This window comes from Anastrepha ludens, chromosome 4, assembly GCF_028408465.1.
Source record: "Anastrepha ludens isolate Willacy chromosome 4, idAnaLude1.1, whole genome shotgun sequence".
Lineage (NCBI taxonomy): Eukaryota > Metazoa > Arthropoda > Insecta > Diptera > Tephritidae > Anastrepha > Anastrepha ludens.
Genome location: NC_071500.1, coordinates 29,666,821 through 29,688,852, shown reverse-complemented (window position 1 = coordinate 29,688,852; position 22,032 = coordinate 29,666,821). Strand labels below are relative to the sequence as shown.

The 22,032-nt window shown below is 34.9% G+C and overlaps 1 protein-coding gene across 3 annotated transcripts in view; it reads left to right on the top strand.

Annotated features, from left to right (window-relative positions):
* LOC128861408 (uncharacterized) overlaps positions 1–22,032 on the top strand; it is a 54,950-nt gene that overhangs the window by 14,724 nt on the left and 18,194 nt on the right. Inside the window, exon 1 of one of the 3 annotated variants that reach the window (XM_054099537.1) lies at positions 16,846–16,936. The exons of the other annotated variants lie outside the window; for them this stretch is intronic. The gene's annotated coding sequence lies outside the window, so the exon portion shown is untranslated. Of the gene's footprint in view, positions 1–16,845; positions 16,937–22,032 lie in introns of those variants that run through there. 3 annotated transcript variants of the gene reach the window in all.

The following is a 22,032-nucleotide window of genomic DNA, read 5'->3' as shown; positions in this document are numbered from 1 at the left end:
TAAAGTAAAAGAAAAGCAAGAAAGTTTATTATTTGCTTACAAATATTTTCGTGCTGACACAACTGATCAGAACATTTTATTGAAGCTGCAATTAGTGGTGCCTTAGCCACAACGCCATAGACGTAACCATGACCATAGCAGCAACATTACTGGAACAGAGAATTGCGTCACTCAACGAATGGCAGTGAAGATGGGTAGTTTCTCCAAATGGCCGCTAAACACACAAACTCATCCCTAACCTTGCTACGTGGTTATGACGCAGACACGGTAAAGTGGATTACTTCCTCTCTCAGATGCTGAGCGAACACTTCTGCTTCCAGTATTATCCACGATGGAGAGAATAATGAGATGGCGCCTATCGTGGTCCCGTTACTTTGCGCTCAGCGAATTTGACAACTAGTTACGTGATTTTAGCTCCAGTATGGCCAGATTACCATTTTTGTAACTTGATTTAGCATTTTTTTTGTTATTTAGTCTCGGAGTTTTAGTTCTTTCTTCATAACATTTTTCTAGCTGTTCTAATTAAAATGCCATCTTTATAATTTTGTAAAACATACATTTTTTAATGATTATTTAAATAATTCACTCAGTTTTATTTAGCTTTACTTTTTTTTGAACATCTGGTGGCATTGCCCGCGATTGCAGGTGTTTTTGGTGTTCTTCTGCTTTCGGCAGTCAAATCTCTCTCTCGCTACTGCAGTGTTGCCTAGCTTTGGATATAAAAACGCACTAAAATGCCCATTCAAAGAAAATAACCCAACAAATTTTTATTGAATCACTTAAAGAACTTTGTATGCTTGACAAATTGTCTTTAAAATGCGCGTTTTTTTAAATAAATGTGTTATGCTTATGTACAATTTAATTTATGAGTTTTTTTTTGCTAAGCGAGACTCTTTTGTTAAGGGAACGACTCTTTTGCTATATTTGAAGTTATGTAACTAGATAAGGTACTCTTTTTGTAAAAATGTCAGTATGGTTTCTTTAGTACTTTCTGGTATTTTGTTGTTTATTTTTACAATGAATACAACTCTTAATGTCCTATGTCTCACTAAGGATTGATGACCGGAAGAAACGATTACATCACTATGGTTTTAATTCGCATTCAATAAATTCAAAGGCTTTTAAAATGTGTAAAAAGGTTTTCAATCTTAAGAAGAGTTGAGAAAGGGGCATTTAATATTTTTGCATAACCTTAAATGGAGCCAAAAATTAAATTTACATTTTGAAATTATCAAATTTTTTCGGTTTTTTTTCGAAATTTGAAACTTTATTGACGTAAAATGGTTACAAATTTAATATTCAAAATATTGTCCATCGCTTACTACTACTTTTTCCCATCTTTCTGGCAATTCACGGATTCCCTTTGTGAAAAATTCGGTCGGTTTTGCCGCAATCCACGAATCGATCCATTTTTTGACTTCATCGTAATTACGGAAGTGCTGGTCAGCCAGGCCATGTTGCATCGATCGGAAGAGATAGTAATCGGATGGCGCAAGGTCTGGACTATACGGCGGGTGGGGTAGGACATCCCATTTGAGCGTTTCTAAGTATGTTTTGACCACTTGTGCAACATGTGGCCGAGCATTGTCATGTTGCAAAATAACTTTGTCGTGTCTATCGGCGTATTGCGGCCGTTTTTCTCGCAGTGCTCGGCTCAAACGCATCAATTGTCGTCGGTAGACATCCCCCGTAATCGTTTCATTCGGTTTCAGTAGCTCATAATACACAACACCCAGCTGGTCCCACCAGATACACAGCATAACCTTCAGGCCATGAATATTCTGCGCCGACGTCGATGTTGAAGCATGGCCAGGGTATCCATACGTTGCCCGACGTTTTGGACTGTCGTAATGGACCCACTTTTCATCGCCAGTCACAATTCGATGCAAAAAACCCTTTCTTTTGTGCCGTTGAAGCAGTTGTTCGCATGCCATAAAACGGCGTTCAACGTCTCTTGGCTTCAATTCATACGGCACCCAATGGCCTACCTTTCGGATCATTCCCATGGCTTTTAAACGTTTGGAAATGGTTGATTGATCAACTCCCAAAGTTTTTGCAACCTCTTCTTGCGTTTGAGCCGGATCTTGATCGAGCAATTCCTCCAATTCGGTATCCATGAACTTTGGCGGCGCACCCTCGCGTTCTTCGTCTTCCAAGCCAAAATCACCACTTTTAAAGCGTGCAAACCACTTCTGGCACGTTCGCTCAGATAGAGCATGCTCACCATAAACTTCCACCAAGATACGATGACTTTCGGCTGCTTTTTTCTTCATATTAAAATAATGAAGAAGAATTCCCCGCAAAAACACATTATTTGGCACGAAATTCGACATTTTCAAGTGTGGTAAAAATATTGTTGTTTACGCTTCAAATAAAAAACTTATACTGACGTTTGTGCCTTACGACAGTAGCTCTCCAATGAATGTTTGGAAATGTGGATCGATGGAATAATAATCAAGTTACGCCATCTGTTGTAAAACCGCACGAACTTATTCATAGTCCTATTATAGAGTGAAAAAATTTTCATTAGCACTAAAATCTTCTCAGAGTGACCTTTTTTAACCTTTTTTTGTTTAATAATATAGTTTGTTTTTTATCTTAAAGTTTCGGTAGCTTTAAATAAAAAAAAGAAACAAGCACGAAACTTCAAAATTTTCGCATTTTCGGTATAAAAAAGCACTAAATTTATTGCGAAGAGCAAATGGTTAGCAATACTGCACAACTCAGCAAACGTGACGTCACGTACGCTCTGATGGGCGCAATCTTCTTTCTATCATTCTTGAGTATTATCTGCCTAGGTGTGGTCTCTCCGCTTCACCACTCTCTGAAAAAATGCGTGACACGTACTCTTTTACTGCTCAAGATTCGCAAGAGAACGTGAGGAGTTAGCCATGAACTTTGAAAGACGACCAGTGAGACAAATTTAACTGGCAGTATGTGCAATTCAAAACATTGCTGGGATGACACATGCAAGTTTGCCAAGCAAGTGCTGCGTACGCTACGGAAGCAGAAAGGCGAAAAATACAGCTGTTTCAGTAGCGGCAGATAGAGCTAAATATATAACATAATAATATCAACACCGTGGGCCGCGTCCGATCACACCGAACTTCCCGACAAGCTCTGAATTTAAAATGAAGTAGTGTTCCAGACGACAATCAGAGACGTTTGAGCTAGCGACTCACGCCCATATCATACGCAGACAAGACGGTAATGCACATGACATTATCGTACTGTTACGAAGTTCCTTCTGCTTCATAACGAAAGTTATGGAGACTATCAGCGACGTTTAACCTCCCTACCTCATAGGTAGAGAGCCCAGATGCAGGTTTCTTTTGTGGTTGATAGCCACAATCACGGCTCCACTCTCGATGTAGTGTAAATGCGTTTCCAGGGTTGAAGTCCGCCGAAGAGCAGAGGTATGGTTTAGTGGGAGCATGCCCTACATATCATTGATGCGATGGCATAAATAGAAAGGTGTGTGGCATTTTTATCCTCCCCAAAAACAAAAAAAAAAAAACAGAAAACATGTGTCATAACCACAAACAGCTGATATTTAAGTAGAATTAATGATAACACTTACATTTGATATAAAAACATGGATCATTCCCCTCGAAGTCAATTAATTTTTCGTCGTTAATTTCTAATACTCAAATTTTTATCGCAATTATCAAAACAAATGTCAAGTATTCCACAGCTGCTTACGGTTACGGGGAAAATCTAAAATTGAAGAGACACATACAGCTACGCTTATGGCTATGGCGGTTTGTTTGATCAGAACAGCGTTACGGTTATAGTTATGGCTAAGGTATGGCAAAACTAACTCCAGCTTAATTCTAGATTTTACGTTTATGGTCTAAGGTGTATAAGTAAGCAGAAAAGTTTAGTGCAAATAAATATGTGGAATGAGTCAAGAAATGCCGTCGATATACTTTTCTAATTGAAGTCGCTAAACGTTATCCTAAGGGCCATGACGTCAGTACAGAACATAAACAAGCTAAAAGAAGAGGAAAAACAAGCAAAAGTAAGGGGAAATTCATGAATGATAAAATAAATAGTGCATGCATACATTTGCACACAAGGGTTAGTTTTTTTTTCTTTACTGACTTCACGGCCCTTGGCAAATTCGCCAAAAATAAAGTAGCGGTATTCGGACGTTGCCACCTTTGTATTCTCCAAATCGGGGGAAAGCGGTTAGGACTTTATTGGAATCCCTGAAAACCCTTATCACAAACCCACAGAGAATTTTTAAGCTCAGATTCTATGCGATTCAGATAAGAGCCTCGATTTTGACAAGTGAGTAATTTTCTATGCATAAACTTATGTATAAGTGTATTCAAATACATGGACGCATATAATTCCATCATATAATTTCCACTAGAAATGCTAAAAGTAGCTGCAAATATTTACTCATATTTACTCTGCTTATCGTAATTACAACTGTCAAATATTTTTTACCCTGATTTCGGGTGATCAATGCCGTTAACGTGGAGCGGCAAATCCATGAGTAGCCTTAGCTTACATACAAGCGTATGTATGTACGTATTTGTATACATGCACTCGTACATAGCTCGCACAGAGATATCTTTGTGCGCATTATATAGCACACACACATACCACATGGCCACATATATATATGTATGGAGGCATATTTACGATATGTACGTTTTCGCACCAGTATCAAATAAGCAACCAAAAAATGGTGCTAATTGGAAAATGTGACAAAAGCTTAAGGAATATAAGAGATTTGACCATCTAGCCCACACTTTCAGACGACACAAAGACCCAGTGTTTATTTGAATAATTGGAATTATCTGCGTTGATAATTTAATTATGGTATACTTGCACGGTATTAGCATATGACAGGGATTGTCCCTAGACATATAAATATTTGCAATATGTTGCATACACTTGTGCTCACTTAATTAAGTTACTTTATCTTTTTGCAATATTTTTCTTGCCACATTTTTTTCGTTAATTTTTATCATAATATGTTTCATTGCATAGCAAAACCTTTATAAATCAAAGTAACGAACTTTTTATGAAACTCACAAAAATTTAACAAATTTCGAAAAATTGTCATCAAAATGTTCAACTTTTTAATCAGAACCTTTAGAAAACTGCTGGGTACACAGTTTTATATATTAATTTGGAGAAAAAGAAATTCATTATTTTTGCGTAAAATTTTTCTGCAAATGGTTTAAAACGGTTTTATGGTCGACCTTCAGCGATGCTACGACAACTAAGCTGCCGTCAAAGTTCGATTATTTCTGTGATTTTATCGACATATTCGACCTAACCAACATTTTCTTTAACATCATAAATACCTGAACGGAATCGATGAAACCAATATTCCACGTAATTAGCTGTTACGGTGTCGGCCCCATAAACACCATTCATAATTTCAACGGTCTGGCTTGTATTTTCGGCTTTATCAAAGAAAAACTGTAAAATGTACCGAATTTTCTATTTTCTGACTTCCATTGTTAACACCCTGTGACTCACAACTGAATGAAACAAACAAAAAACAATAAACGAATTTGTTTAGTATGAAATATCACCTTGATAAATAAAACATAAACTTTAAATTTTTTGCTCGATACTTTACGAGATATCGATCAATTCAGCCATCTGCCGAGAAAATTATGTATATCTCTTTCCCCAAACTAATAAAGGGTGGTTAAATTTCAATGGTCGATGTTGAATGTAAACCACACCTAAACGTCAACGACACCGTTGGACTTCTTTCTTTGGGGTTATTTGAAAGAAAAGGTGTACGTGGATAAGCCAGCAATAATTCAAGAGCTAAAGGATGAGATAATTCGGCACATTAATGGCATTGAACCTCAATTATGCCTCAGCGTCATCGAAAATTTGGATCATCGGATTGAGGTGTGCCGCCGAGGCCATTTGGCCGATATTTTGTTCCATACGTAATTGAGCCATACCAATATTATCACAATAAAGAGAAATTACAATAATTTCCTAAAAAATAGATGTTGTATTAAAATAAAAAATGTTCAAATTTAGATTCTTTCTGGTTTAGCTATGTTTATTCAACATATGCTTCATAAAAATTATATGTGAAAAATGGCATCATTTAAATGTCCATCATGAGTACGTAGATGTAGGAGTTCTGTAGAATGGGAATTAAACTTTTCAAGAACTCGCCAGCAGGAACAGGTCTTTCATTTTAGCTGCGAAAAAACAGGCCAATTATTCCAGCAGGCCAAACACCACACCAAATCGTACATTTTAATGGATGTAATGATTGATATTTCTCACCAGATGCCGCAATATTATTCCAATAACGAGTTTACCGATATGTTGTTCTTAAAGATCGACCATTTTCTTAAAAAGTTTTGATAATTTAATGCGTTGCTCTATCGTGTAAAAATGTATGTCTACTTCACAAATTCCCAAAATCACATAAAAAAATACCGTCTAGGAGTTATTCACTGTTCATAACAAAATGCAAGTTTCAAGTGGTTCAAAAGCCTAGCTTATTTTTGACAAAAAAAATTTCGCTGAGATATTAAGCATTTTCTTCCACATTTTTTAATTATTCCTTAATTATTCCACTTGAAGGCTTCAACAAAACATTTACATCTTATTCTACTAACTGCTGCTCTCTTTGCCACATCCCACGTTTGGTTAACTGCTTCTAAATTACGAAGGTTCGAACGCCTCCAAGCATTTCGTGGACAGGTCGTCTATGTCCTTTAGGGTTCCATTCCAACGCTGTTCTGTGTATGCCTTTTCTGTCCTTTCTGAGAGTGTGCCCGAACCATCGCCATTTATGACCTCTTATGATCTTTTGGATTGGTTTTTGCTCGATGATCTGCCACAAGTCTGCAAATTCCTTCCATATAAAGCACTTATACCTAAAAGTATGATTAATGAAGGAAAACTAATAATATTTTTTAGAAAACATTTTCGAATAAAAAATTTAGGGTAACAAATTTTGCGAATATTGTAAAAAGATAAAACGACTTTTTATGGGAGCTCAAGTGTAGGTATGTTCATCTATATGAGAGCATACATAAATATGTATGCATATGTATGTGATTATTATTCACTATATTATTTGTTATAAGTACATCATTCATGAAGTCGGGAGTTTGGAACCATATATATACAATACATATATATATTTGGCGCTTACACTATTTTTGGGTGTTAGGCCGAGCTCCTCCTCCACAGGAGGGATCCACAGTTTTAATCCGACTCCGAATGGCAGATATTTTTTATGAGGATCGAGTGGCGACCGCTATTAGAAAAAACTTGTTCTTAACTCAATTCTTTTATAATATGGGCAGATTCGCTAAGGGTGCAATGCCGCCGAAAAACATTGCAATGCGCTCTCAAAGTGGCTTCTTCATTCAGAACAGTATATGAAGTAGCAGTTTTAGTTTTCAACGGAACCATCCCTATAGATATTCTAGCCCAAGAGCGCAAACGGAGATGGGTGGCGAAAATCTCAGGAATTCCAGTACCATGTTTCTCCGAAATGAGAATTCAAACGCTCACACTTTGGCAAGCAAGATGGAACTCTGAATGGTGCGGTAGATGGACAGGGACACTAATACCCGATCTAAAAAAAGGAGTAGAAAGAAAGCACGGTGAGGTTAACTATTACCTCACACAGTTTTCAACCGGACATGGGTCCTTTCGCAAGTATTTTTGGCGAATGGGAAAAGTGAGCCCACCAAACTGCATATGGGATACTGAGTATAATGATGCGGAGCACATCTTCTTTAAATGCGAGAGGTGGAACATAGAGAGAACGGCTCTGCAACGAGCTATTGGTGTATTTGCACCTTAAGAAATAATCGAGAAAATGATGACAGACGAAGGAAAATGGAATGCCGTCGCAAATTTCGTGGATAATATTATCCGAAGAAGCGTGGAATGGAAACTTATGCTGAAGAGCATAGCTTTCTTAAAACAGGCCACCCTGCAAGCAGGGTAAGTAAGTATCATTAGGACGCCGTCTTGGGCCTCTACCTCGAAGCAATACGGAAGAGGTACCGAGATGAAGGAAAAAATCCAAGAGAACAGGAGGGATATTTTTAGTGGAGTCGCCACACACGTAGTAGCGACGGTTATATGGTGCGAAGGCAATTTTACCCAACCTCACGCCAACAAAAAAAATATATATTTCATTGACATAGTTCATTACAGGTGAAAAAAGCTAACGATGTATTAAAATGTTCTTTCACTAGTTCCGAATTTGCGTGCGGGGTACATATATATTGATACGCATTCGTAGAAGGATAGGTGTACGAAAAAATCAAAATTTTGTTAGACACTAATAGATAAATTAACAATTATTATAATAATTGGATTGAGAATTAACGAGGAAAAAACAAAATATATATTGGTGTCCAGAAAAAATGATCTGGCTCTGGTGCAATCGAAATCGGGGCATTTGATTTTGAAGCAGTGAAAACTTTCACGTATCTGAGGTTCAAACTAAGCCACGACAACGCAATGAGCATGACAATCGACGAGAGAGAGCAGGCAGCAAATTGAGCATTCTACTCACTTATTAAACTTTTTGAATTAAATATGCTGAACAGACCTTGCAAAATTTCGCTGTATAAATCTATAGTCTGACCAGTTCTTTGCTACGTATCGGAGTCTTGGACAAAAAGTGAGAGATAATATACAAAAACAAGTTCCAAGTATTCGAGAGAAAAATTTTGAGGCAAATCTTCGGGGCAGTCAAAAACAATGGCGAGTGGCGTATCAGATGGAACCACGAACTGGATCAATTTATAGGAGAGGAAAATGTTGCGCGGTTCATCAAAGCTCAAAGACTAAGATGGCTAGGCCATACCATGAGAAAGGACCCCATGAGAGCTCAACGAAAAGTAATTGACGCTAAAATGTTTGCAACGAAAGCAAGAGGCAGACCAAGCTAAAGATGGATTGACGAACTAGAAAACGACCTGAGGAAACTCAAGGTTATCAATTGGAGGGACACAACTAAGGATAGGGTCAAATGGAGACATTTTGTACAGCAGGTCAAAGCTGTAGCGCCAAATGATGATGATGAATAGATAAATAAATAAATCAATATATAGGATAAATATTTACATACAAATTCTCAATGCAGCGGAAACCTGAACTGGTATAACAAATCTTTGGTTCAGAACTAATAAAACTTCACCTTTTTCGAATCACTCTCTACTTATGCGTCAAATAGCGATGCCTGTCTGCGATGTATCATAGTAAACGCAAACATTTTCTGACACATTACGACCGTGGAGTTATGTATTAACTATGACTCTTAATGCCGATGTATTTTCTGAATGCAATAAATGCGGCTGGCATAGCGCCATGTTTGAAATTTAATAAAATGAAAATAATAAACTTTTCTAATTTGAAGTACTGCACATTATAAGTAATGTTTTCCATGGATACCTGAAGAGTTCAGGTTTATCCGACGATACACAAAAACCCAGCAGATCACAGTGGAAAGTGGTAGCATCTCTCTATGTAATTTTTAGTTATATGTATTCGTAAATTTTTCCCACGCTTTTAACTCTAATTTGAATTATTCTATTAGTATCTTAATTTTTGTTATAATTCTGTTCTGAGGTAGTTGACTATGACTGATCTTTCGATTTGCTATTAATTCATTATAGGTCTCTTTGTCATTAAAATTTATTTTCTACTTTTTAGTTCGATTAGCAATAAAAGCGTGTTTTTCAGTTTTTTTAAACTATTTTTTATTTTTACTTTGCGATCAGCTGTTCTCCTCACTGGCAAATTCTTACAAAAAAAAATTTATTCAGCATAAACTCGCAACTTCTCCTCAAAATGAAATGTCAATTTGCTCTCTCACTTTCCCCTACTTTACTAGCTTTTCGGACGCATGAACACCAGAACTCAATAGTTAGAAACAATCGTTACAAATTATTTGCTTCAAGAACCGATATTTGTAGATTTTATGCTGGTCATATATTTCATTAATTTGAAAGCGTATAATTTGAAGCCAAATATAATATAATTCCAACACTACAATCACAGTTTTTAAGTCCAATATTAACGAGGGTTGCTCTCTTATGCTCCTTAAATAAACACTATAATCAATAAATAAATCTTTCGTCTACAAGTCAGCATTCGTGGGATTTATCTACATTATTAGGATGTTTCCTTGAGTGCGTACAGCCGCCGCCTTGATTATGAAATTAATTGCTTTCGAATGGGCGCTTTTACATGTACAAATTTACGAAAATATACGAGTTTGTACATGCTTGCACATATACTCCTAAAGAGTTCTCAAGTATGCATATATTCAAGCACACATATATGTATTGTATGTACATATGTATTTATGCTAGTTTGCTTTTATTAATTTAATTTTTTATGACTCTCACTTCAAACATTGATTTTATACTTAGCGCGGCAATTACATACATTTGTTTGTGCAAAGCGTGTATGCAGTGCTTACTTTTATGTAGATAGATATGTACATACATATACATACATATTTGTATGTATAAACTATTGGAACCCTTGTAAGTTTTCTTTATTGACTCCTGTTATCTCAGCGGCTTGCGTTCAAATTGAACTTGAATATACAACATATGTATGTATATATGTACATATGTACATATATCAGATGTACTGAAATTGTAGAATTAATCCTTTATCTATTTATACTCGTATCAATAAAAATATTATATTATATTTGTTGTTGGTACCTTAAGTAAGGCAACTTTATTGGCAATCATGCAAAAATTTATAGAAGTAATTTCAGCCCTTCCTTTTTTAAAAGTTTAACATTGTTTTTGCTGTGTGTTTTTTATCTTTTTATACTGGATTGTATAAAGGTTGCCTCACCCAGTTGAAAAGCATTTACGATTACGTATCTTCATAGACATGGTGACATTGGCCGACGTATCGAGGAATTGTGCATGGGTCTGGTCGGCTACAACGTAAATATCAAGTTGAAATTTTGTAAAATATTATCCTCTATTTATAAATCAAATATCGCCTTAACACATTTACACATATATACTAGGTTGTTCAATAAGTTTTGCCGTTCGATAAGAAAAACACAATTTCATCGTTTAAAATACATTAATTATTCAGTATAGTCTCGCTGAATATCAGTATATTTGTTCCAATTTATGAATTCCATCCCAGAAGTGAGAATCTGGAAGGGTTGTAAAATAAGCTTCCACAGCTGTTATGAACTCATCATTTGATGAAAAACGCTTTCCACGTATTCATTTTTTTAGGTCTGAAAACAGAGGCAAGTCGCTAGGAACCGAATCTGCTGAATACGGTGAATGCTCCAACAAATTCAAACTTTAACTCATGGATTTTAACCATTGTGACCCGGTGCACTGTCCTTGTGAAACATTATCTTTTATAAACTGTGTCTTTTTCACGACCTGGATATTTTGGTTCGGCTGGCCTAAAATGTTACAATAATATTAATAATATATTGTTTTGCCAGCTCACAAATTTACCAAATCCTCCAAAAAAAAGACTTATTTTTCATCACAAAAACCTGATATTAACACCTTCTTAACCGATTTCTGGACACGAACTCGTTTCAGAGCCGAAGAACCAGATTCACATCACTCTTTCGCCTCATGTTTGGATTTAAGATCATGATGATCGACCCAAGTCTTATCCATAGTAATGAATCGATGCACAAAATCCACTTTATACTTTCGAAAATGCTCTAAATGCTGCTGAGGAAGTCTCATTCGATTGTATTTTTGTTCTATTGTTAGTGAATACGACACCCATTGTGCCCACAGCTTTCTGAGACCCAATACTCCAGTCAAAATATTATTGACATAGCCCAATGATATGCCTAGCGCTCCTACTAAAACTCTTTCAGTCACTCGACGGTTTTCCAATACGATTTCCTGTATTTTTTTTTTACCGTGACTGGTGCTGTTACTGTTTTTGGACGACCTTGACGTAGATCGTCTTCAAGGCTTGTACGACTACATGTAAATTCAACAACCCATTTTTCTGCTGTATTAATTAATGGCGAAAAGTACTTATACAGTTTCAACATTCGTTCAAAAATATCAAAGCGCGAAACTTATTATACAACCTAGTAGTGCTACTGAGGTCGAGGTATATAAAAGAAACTGCTCTTAGACAACATGGAGGTGAAAGGTAATCCAGGTTTGACTGTTTATATGTATGCATGTATTATAAGGGTTTCCCAATAACAGGTGTTACAGGTGAATAGATTGCACTATCGAGAGATGTATTGATCTGGACAACGTTTATTTTCAACAAGACGGTGCTACGTGCCACACAAGCAACGAAACCATTGATCTTTTACGGGAAAAGTTTCCGGACCGTGTTATCTCTCGAAGAGGTGATCTCAATTGAGCACCGAGATCTTGTGATTTAATACCTTGCGCCTTTTTCTTTGGGACCACGTGAAAGAAAAGATCTACGCCAACAGCCCACGGTCGATTCAAGACCTCAAAGATGGAATTCGTAAGGCTATCGAGGGCATAGGGCAGTCACTTTGCAATTCGGTTATGGAAAATTTCATGAAGAGGATATTGTCCTGTAAGCGTGGTCGTGGTGGTCATTTACGTGATGATATTTTCCACTATTAAGGGCATACCTTCCTCTTTGTAATGAAATAAACAACAGCATTTTTCTTTAAATATCAAAACAACACCTATTATTGGAAAGCCCTGTACATACATATAGAATTGGCGTTTACACCTTTCATTTGGAGGAGCTCCTTCTTCAATTTGTGGTGTGCATCTTTATGTTGTTCTATAAATGGGGGGATACAGTTTGATGCCGCCTCCGAATGGCAGATATTTTTAAAGACAGAAATACACTCGAAGGTTTTGCCATTGTCTGCCACGCGGCGACCGCTGTTGCAATAAACTTTTTCTATCAATGGATTTTGAACTTGTGCACTTGCGAATGTTACTTGCGCACCAACCTATTCGTTTACGGGGGCTGCCAGTTTAGAGCGCACATAAAATGAGAAAAAGTAAAATCAGCTGTTTATTACAGCACGTCATTTGTGGTCGGTTTTGAAAAATAAAATATGACATCGATAACATCAATCTTAAAAAGGCGATACTTGGGTGGAACTAAATTAGTCCAAAATCCACAAACAAATTGGGTTGACTTCATACCACATGGACTTCAAGCTGTAAGTGATAAAAAAGGATACAAAGAAAGTACTAAATATCTTTAAAAAAAAGAAATAGAAATATATAAAAAATATAAATTAAAAATAAATAAAAAAATCGAATAAAATAAAAACAAAAACAGAATTTTGTACATAATTTCAATAATTTAAGTTTAAGCCTCGGTCGCCGAGAAAAGTTTATAACATTAACTTGAATTCCCTCTCTTTAAGAGTACTCTTCTGGTAGAAGACATATGTATGTTCATTAGAAAGGCAACAGAAAGGAGACACAGACTTGACAATATCGACCATAAAATCTATCAAATTATTTGGCAACTCAAAGTGAATTTATTGTCCACTCCAAACTTATTTTTGAACCAAAGAAGTTCCTATAGCGGATCTACCCTGCGAGAACAGTGATAGTCATTTAACCGATCATACGATGATGTGGATGAAAATATTTGACAATGCTCAAATCAAAATGTCTATCACATTTTGAATGCCAATGTGAAGAAGTTGATGGAGTCATCTGTATACGTGCGATTTTCATATTCCTAGTAAACATACATACAGCTATTCTGCTCACTCCAGTGCTTTCTAGCCAACGATGAAGTAAATATGCGCATATTCATCGTATATGACAAATCATAATTGACTAATCAAACTTGAAAATGGAAGCCGAATAACTACATATATTTTTTCGCTTTATTTTCTTAACATTTTATAAACAATTATATACTTTTATTACAATTATGCGAGTTCTTCCAGCGCGGTATAGAACTGCAAGGGCAACATTTTGGCTATTTCCCCTTGGACGCTGGCACGTCGCTGTCATCACTCATCCGACAAACAGAGTGATCCACTTTTCGAGTGACCACCCTGCATTCACACATTAATTTGTGTAGCTCTAATTCTTCCGTCCTGTCAGCGATCTGAATTTTTTTTATGGAACAAGGATTAGGTTGTGAACACTTACATCCATTTTCACTGTTGAGTGCGCGAGGACGCTATTTGCCTTCACAAAACTCAAATTTGATGTTCTTCTCTCATGAGAAATGCAAATGTAACGAATGCATTATATGTTTCATTCTTACATATACATTTTTTGAATGCAAAAAAAGAGCGGTTTGCACTAGTTTTTATCCAAAGTAGAACATAAAAACTAGAAATAAATAATTGTTCTTTTTTAAATTGCATCATTTAAGTTGTGGCGTGAATTATATGTATTTTTTTTTTGTATTAAAATATGTGCCCACTTTTTTGTTTTTTATGTAGAGATGTGAAATAAAACAAATTAAATAAAATATTTGCATACTCTTTTACTCCTTTTTCGCAAAATATTATGAAATATAGAACACTTTACAAAAAAATCGTTCTGAGTCAAATAAGTTGTGAGTGACTGTACATACAGTCTGTGTCAGAAGAAAAGAACCGGCTTTTTTCTTGTAACTTCAAAGTATATTTCGTTCTGCCTTTTGCAGTGCTAACTCAGATTAGTGTCGTTCGATACTTTCCCGTAAATGCAACCAAACAAAAATAAGTGAGACGAAGCGTTTTGAGGCGGTATTTTTATGCACGCATTCGAAAGGGCCGAAATTATTTTACGCGCAGTTGCAAAAGTAATTAAAAAATCAGAAAAGTTTGTTATGATGTGGAATCAGCGGTATAAGGTATACGAAATTGTTATGAATTTTCTGAGCGCGGCTTGAAGCGAGTGACGACAATAAAGCAGAATAAAGTGATCGTCCAACTTTTTAAGCGGGACCCGTCTTTGTGACTGCGCCAAGCACAATCAGTTCTTGCTACAAAGGGAAAAGATGTGAGTATCAACACCATCGAATAGCGTCTGAAGGAGGCGAATATATCCTACCGTCCCACATAATCAAAACCACTGCTCTCAGAAAAACACATTGACAAAAAACAAAACAAGAAAATGGCGTTACAGTGTTCGGCTGGCCTTCCCAGTGCCCAGACGCCAACCCCAATGAAAACGTGTGGGGTAGGGAACCATGAAAACGCATCTTGCCGGAAGGCCAGTCCATGATTTACAGCAACTCGTGCGTCAAGTTCGCAAAATCTAGTCCTGTTTGTCGATGAGCTACACAGAAAAACTTCAAAGCATGCCGAGAAGATGTCAGGCTATACTCGACAACGATGAAGACTACACGGTTTATTGAGCAATTGTCATTCCTAGTTTTGTACATACGTTCATGCAAATATATATCATTTACTGCATGAATAATCACGGTTACTTTTTTTCTGACACAGACTGTATGTGCATATGAGGTGTGACTACTACATAACGAGACTGAAGCTATTAAATATTTCATTTTGATTTCATGCACATTAACTTATTATCAACTTCAATATTTTTATTTCTGTTACTTTCGTTGAAAAATGGAAAAATCTATAGACGAAATAGTAAGTAGTTCACGATACTTAGAAACAAAATCTATGCGACATATCAGCTTGTCAATAATAACAGCAGGAATCGTATTTTCCGGGATTTATGTGTTTGAACTTGATCTTGAACTTATGGCTTAGTGTTTACTACCTTTCCTCTTGAAATATTTTAGAGCCATAATTTTCGAAGGAGTGTAAGTTAGGTGTAAGTGTAAATACATGCATATATACATACTTTTGTATGCAAACGATAACAGTTATGTATGCCAATATACAAATAGACATCTATACACATACTCGTATATATGTAAGTGGATATGTGCTTTTACATATATTATTCAGCTGCAACTTGCTTCAGTTAATAAGCACCCAAGTATGTATGTATGTTGAAATAGGTGTATTTGTATTGAAATGTGTCATGTACTTTAAGATAATATATATGTAGGCATATGAATAGTAAATATGTATTGCACATAGAACAATAACGTTTGTTGTGCCTCCGTAGATTAAAGAAACAGTAACAAAAACAAATAAAAAAGTTATTATGTACAGTAGTTTTACCGGTACATTGCATGGCACATGCATACATATGTATGAATAGTTAACGTGATGTCACTACAGCCTAGGATTTTCGCACACGAAAATCGAACGCACTCGTATCCATTATTAGTACATATTAGAAATCATTGTGCATGTATGTGTGCTGGCGCGTGTGCGTACAAACAAATATCACACAGTGGTAGCACCTTCGCTAAAAGTAAAGATACCACATGCTTGCCGAGTTCTCGCGCCTCCTGAGGGTGGCATATCGGCATTTAGCTCCAAATTAGCGCTAAAACCATTAACAGATCGCAGTTGAAATTCTGAACTTGTATCGAGCAGATCGGCATTCCGTTTGAATGGCATTTCATATTTTTTAAAAAGAAAAGCATAAAAAAAACGTTACAATTATATTAACTTTTAAATGAATAAGCATGAGGCAGTGTGACCGTAAAAAGAAATATTTTTGCAAAAATAAGTGAACACAATAAATAAGCGTGAATATGTAATTTTCATTGAACCTGCTTGCATGGATATATGTACATGTTTTATGCATACATTTTCATTTTAAATACTCATACATACACAAAATTTTTGAAGCAACACATTCAATCAACAATATTAAGGCGTGATTTTATAATAAAATTTCTATTTGTTAATAAATGCAAGAGTGAAAAAACTATTTTGATTTAAAATTTGAAATTTAATAGGACGTGATTCGCTAATAAAATAAGTGATAATTGTGTGTAAATTAAAAAAATATTGGCAACTTAATAGAAAACTAATATCTGAAAACATGTGATTTATATAATTGAATAAATAAATCAACAAAGTCAACTTTCAAAGGTAAAAACAAAACAGTGAAAAAATATATTGTAAATACTAAATATTAAAATATAAATATTAAAAACATCGTTAAATTAAAATTTATTTAAAAAAAATATTTTTATTAAATTTAAATTTTGTTAATAATAATATGTGCCTATAATTATGAAAGTGGTCTAAGTCATATATTCTTCTTTCGAGATATTTAATGAATTGCGTTTGAGCGAGTTAAAAAATATTTTCAAATTATGTGACATTCTAATTTATAATTGACTTAGTCTTGAGATGGTCTCAGTCCCTGACCTGTGCAACTAGTAGAATGACGTGGCCGGAATGGAACATGGGCCGCACAAACCGACCGTTGAAAGTAAACAGGAAAAACATGAGAAATCTTCTCGGGGTCCTAACAGGGCATTGTCTGATTGGCAGGCATGCCAGTAGAGTGAGAGCACCCTATAACGACTATTGCAGAAGCTGTAACGACATTGAAGAAGAAGAGACTATAGAACACTTCATATGCGGGTGCATGGCTCTGGATAGAAGAAGGTTCAATATTTTAGGAAACAAGTCTTGTTAGATATATAAAAAGCCACGGTTCGTTCAATGAGGACATTGTAGAATAAGGATAGGTACAGCCCCGGTGGTATCACAATGGGTCTACAGCAGGCCTAGGTGTGTCAAACGATAACCACTATACCTACCTACCTACCTAGTCTTGATTAATGGAAATTTAATATCAATATGAAACTTTGTATGAATTTCATACAAAAATGCTGTTTTTAAAGCTCTAATTGACTTAGACTTTTTTCAAAATTAATTTATTATCCTATAAATGGCTTAGTGCAATAAAGAACTATGAGTTTTATTTGAAACAATAACATAAATGAAGTGATTCATGAACATTTACTATTAATTACTCTTAAAAAGTAAACCATTTTTATAATTTTTTCTAGTTTGTATGATTTTTCAAATGTTCATGGAGGGATGTGTGGTAGTAAACACATAATGTCTTTATGTTTCTTCCGTTACTGGTTTAGGGGTGGTGTATAATGGAAGTAATTTAATATTTTTCGCCTTCCTTTTTTAGATTCAAAACGTGGAATTTAGAACCATCTAAAGAAATTTTGCAGAACTTTTTATAAGGAACGCATCCATTGAATTTCAGCCAAGTGACAGATTCGCCGGCAGTTACTCTTTTTGTTATCAATTCTTCTAGTGGCTTCTTCGAAATAAAATTCCGCTTTGACATTCGTTTTGCCGAAAATGGCTTTGCCCTTCTACACTTTTCTATCAATTCATAATAATGTTCAGAGTTGTATAAGTATCTTTTGTTTTATTTTTTCATTTCTGTCAAACCGAAATCGCGGCCATTCGGTAGATACGAATTATTATTATTTGACTGAGCAATTTCCATCCATGTTAATGATACTTTAATGTACGATTTTGACCTAAACACGCATCACTGTAAGCTACTACGTATTTTTGAGTAGTTAAAATATTCTCCATATGCGCTTAAATGATTGAAGCTACTTCCTGTGCACCTGTAGTTTCATCCCATGCATGCATCCTGACATTGTCATTATGGAAATTATAGAAGTCCAAGTTACAAACGTACATTTTTCGCTTATAATAGGCTAACGAAACAGTTACGGAAGTGCGTTCTGTAAATCAAATGGACATCTATAGTATTCGCTGCGTTTTTTTTTAGCTTTTTTCTAGCCTTCTGCAAGACAGTTTCTAGCTCTTTCGGCATTTCTTAAATGTACATCATGGACTTCTTTAAAATGTAATTTCTCTTTTTCATTATTGCATGCTTAGATTTTTCCATTCAGTAAATATAATTTTTACGTAATTTCTTAAAATTTTTGACTTAGACCAGTTTCATAATTAACACTAATTGAATTTCGTATAACGTTTGAATTACATCCGCTATCTACAGGTTCATTTTTGACGATATCGTTAAAATTACATTAAATATAGTTTAAGATAATGTAGATGTGAAATAAGTGATAAACTCATTTTTTTGAAATTTTGACTTAGACCACTTTCATAGTTATGGGCACATATATTTCTGAAGGGGACAGATACCTGTAAACCCTGATTTTCATTAAAATTATTTTAAATGAAGAAGTCAATATATTTTCTTCAAAATTGGCATACAGTTTATTTATACATTATAATAAAAAAAAAAATGTTTTTTTTTTATCATTTGAAAGGGCGGATGTGCACTCAATTCTTCTAGGAAGGTCGCAGCGGGTCTTCTAAATCGGCAGGCATTGTAGCATCAGCGCCAGTGACCTGAATACAAAAAACCAAAAATTTGTTTGTTTATTAATGTCATAATTTCTATATGAATTAACAATAATGAGGGGGGGGGGGGGGGGGGTTGGGTGAAATTCGCGGAATAAAATGCTTAAAAAAATTAATTTTGTGGTGAATTTTCTTACTATTTTTGCTTCGAAAAAAATAATTTTTCGAAAAATTTTCGAATTGTAAATTCACATAGAAAGTAATATCATAAAAAAGATGTGTGCAAAATTTCAGGGAGATCAGTCAATAACTTTTCGAGTTATCGTGTACGCCAATTCGAAAAATATAGTTTTGCGAAAAACGCGTCTAAAGTCGGCAACGTAATTATACCTCTCCCAGCGCTCGAACGCAAAGAATATAGTCGTCACGGTTGACGATCTTAAATTTACGTTCTAAAAATTTTTTGACTTATTCTTAAAGGATTATATTAACATTTTATGAAAAAAAAAATTTTTTTTTGATATTTTACAGGTATCTGTCCCCTTAAACATTAAAAATTACACCTAAATATCTTTTTACGCGATAGATACCTTTCTAAAATATTTGTGTAAAAAATAATAGTGTAAAAATAGTGCTTACACATTTTATTTCCTTAAATAATTTATAAGAATTAAATTACTAAATGGCGAGAGCAAACTCTACCGCGTCTCAGAGACTTTTCCTGAAACTAATTTAAACGCTACGTACATGCGTCCAAAAATCTCACTCTATTTGCTCTATGAGATTCAAGAAAAATTCATAAAATATTGAAAATCTTGTTGAAACAAAACAATTCGTGTAAAAGGAAGATTTTTTTTCTTTTTAACTCGTGTTAAATCAAATTCGTGTAAAAAGAGACTTGGGTGTATTTAATAAAACCAGGTGCAGTCTTAATATAATTTTTGCTTCGAGATCTAATAAAATGTGGTTTCGCTGTTGGCGAACTTTATCCAACAGAAAAAAAAAATTTTAATACTTTCTCATAGGTTTGCAGATAGCTGTTAGTTCCAAATAATATTTTATTATAACTACATTATAGTGGCCCTAATAAACTAGAGTAGGCATAGTAGGCTGGGTTACAATGGCACCACAAGCGCTTGGGCTCGTATACAAAATAGTTGCGATAATTAATAAATCTTTAACGCAATTTATAACGGCGCCGTGCATAAAATGTTTTCAGCGGCCGCTAAATACGCATTTATAACCATGTTAAATATTAATACTTATAATACAACATACCTATACATACAAGTCTACACAATTCCATGTACGATAATTTATATACATACATACATATGTATATGTATATCAAATTTATCTCTTTAGGGCATTAACTTAATTTGTATCACTTGTCAAAACAATCAAACATTAGACTTTCCTACCTACATACATACAAACATACATACATACATACATATGTGTGCATGCAATTCGATGACAAATTAGTAAATATAATATTTACTTTGTGATGGCAAGCGGTTATCAAAATTATTCATACCGCTCATGTATTAATGACAATCGAAACGGCCAGTCGGAGAATCGAAAAAGTGGAAAAAGACAATTTTTATAAATACATACAGTGAGTCAAAAAAGTATTGGCACACTCGAAAAATCAAACTACTCAGTGCTAACTTTTTCTCTAATGAAAGTATAAAAAAATAGAAAACGCTATTTTCTAAATGTATTTATTTCTTAGGTATCTGAACAAAAAAATTAATATCGACATAGGTTTACAAGCTCAACCTTGAAAGGTAAAATAAGGCACAAATTCACATCAAAAAAATATTGGCACATTCTTTATGTTAGCTTATGTTTCTGTCGTCGTAACGGTAAACTCCCGTTATTTTCACTCTTGTTTTTTTTTCTTATTCGTACGTTTTAGGAATTGCATACGGTCGCAATCAGTTTTGATTGCGATTTCAACGGACATGGCCCAAAATGGGCAGTGGTGCTGAAATTTCCCTAGAACTACGTCAATTAATGATAAAACTGTGTTTAGAAAAAAAAAATTCTATCGCGAAATTGGCAAACTTGTCGATAAATCATGGTCCAGCGTTTGCATTATTGCAATACTGGCAAAATAGCTCCGGAGAGCAGATCTGACCGCCCAAAAAAATTAATCGAACGAGAGGAGCGAATTGTGATGCCCACGGTGGCACAAAATCCAAAAACTTCGACTGTCAAATTGTGCGAGACCCTACAAAATTCATTTGAAATCAATTATAACCCCCAAACTGTTCAGAATACCCTATGTATATAAGGCTAAGGTTCCTCGAGGTAATCCTTTCATTTCGAAAGTAAATAAGAAAAAGAGAATTTGCTAAACAGCCTTTAAATAAGCTTTTTGGAACACCACCATATTTAGTGATGAAAAATTCAATTTATTTGGGTCATATGGAGAAAAAAAGATTTGGCGAAAGCCAAATAAAGAACTTTAAGAGAACAACCGGCTCAAAACAGTTAAACACGGTGTAGGAATTTGATGGCAAATTTAAGTCGTGTTGAAAAATTGGACTCTAATGGGACAACTTGGCAATTTCAACAAGATAATGACCCCAAACATTCATCTTATTTTGTGCAGGAGTGGTTAATATACCATTGCAAATAGCTTAAAACAGCAGGATATTTTCTTATTTCCGTGAAGGAAATATTGAAAATTTTTTTTATGCAGTTTTTTTCGGAACTCATATTTATTCATAAATTTACAAAAATTAAATTATTTCGCTTGCTTTATAACAAAAAAAATAACAAAACAACAAAAAAGCAGTATGCCAAAAGTCTATATACCTACAGTTCAATTAGGTTTTTATTGAATACTTTTAGTATTT